Raw genomic sequence first — 1,162 nt, forward strand, 5'->3', positions numbered from 1 at the left:
TTTCCAAGCGGTGGGACAATTCTTCCACTCCCAATGCATACAGTCGATGCTTCCAATCATTCCCGGGAATCCACGGTCATCTCCAGTATGTAGTAGTCTTTCCAGATCCTCCGGTGTGGGATGTCGTAGGTATTCATCGTCAAACAAGGTGATAATTCCGGCGGTAAAATTGTGCAAACATTTTCTAGCCGTTGTTTCAGCAAGACGGATATATTTGTCTTGCTGATCGGCCGCACCACCGTATGCCAATTGGCGAATAGCTGCAGTACATTTTTGCAGAGGTGAGAGACTTGTCCGTCCGGTTGCATCTTCTGTTAGTCGAAAATACGGTATTTCTGTAGAGAGACGATGCACAATACCCATGAACAAAGATTTGTTCATTCTAAACCGGCGCCAGAATAAACGGGTTGAATATGTTGGATTCAAATTCATCATCATCACTCTCATTGTGGTAATAATAATGCGAAGATGAAGCCATTCCAATGTTTTAAAAGATGAGAAGAAATTGTCAAAGAGAGGAGAAGTTGTGAAAAATTTTGTGTAACAATGTCTTATATTTATAGAAGTGTGTCTACCTTGTGATACTAGTCTTTGTACGACAAGTGAGGAGATGTATTTTGGAAAGTTTGTCACGAGAAGTGTATCTTGTGAATGTGTCTTCCAAAATTATTAGCATCTTGTGAAGTGTATTTTGGATATATGGTCAGGAGAAGTGTATCTTGTGATACTAGTCTTTTATGCTGTCGTGTTAGTAGCCTCTTGTCTTGTTATGTAAAATTATTAACATCTCGTGGTTGTTACAAAATATTACACAAGTCATTAAAAAATATTGCACAAGTCATTACAAGTCTCCATAATTCATTAAACAACATAACATTTCCGAGAGAGATAAGACCATATCCTAGTCTCCAAAATCATTAAACTGCATTACATATCCTAATACAAAGATCGCGAATCACTTAAAACAGATCACCACACCTAAAAAAACTAACACAGTGATCAGTAGGCCAACAAATAGTTCAAAACCAGTGAGGTAACTTGATCTCTTCTTTCCTAACTCACAGACAAGGTTCTCAAGCCTAACCAATTTCTGCTCAGTCTCAAAGTCACTAAACAAGGTTAGATTGTCTACCTTTTCATTGAGTTGAAGTACATGTCTATC

Source organism: Brassica oleracea, chromosome C4 (assembly GCF_000695525.1).
Source record: "Brassica oleracea var. oleracea cultivar TO1000 chromosome C4, BOL, whole genome shotgun sequence".
Lineage (NCBI taxonomy): Eukaryota > Viridiplantae > Streptophyta > Magnoliopsida > Brassicales > Brassicaceae > Brassica > Brassica oleracea.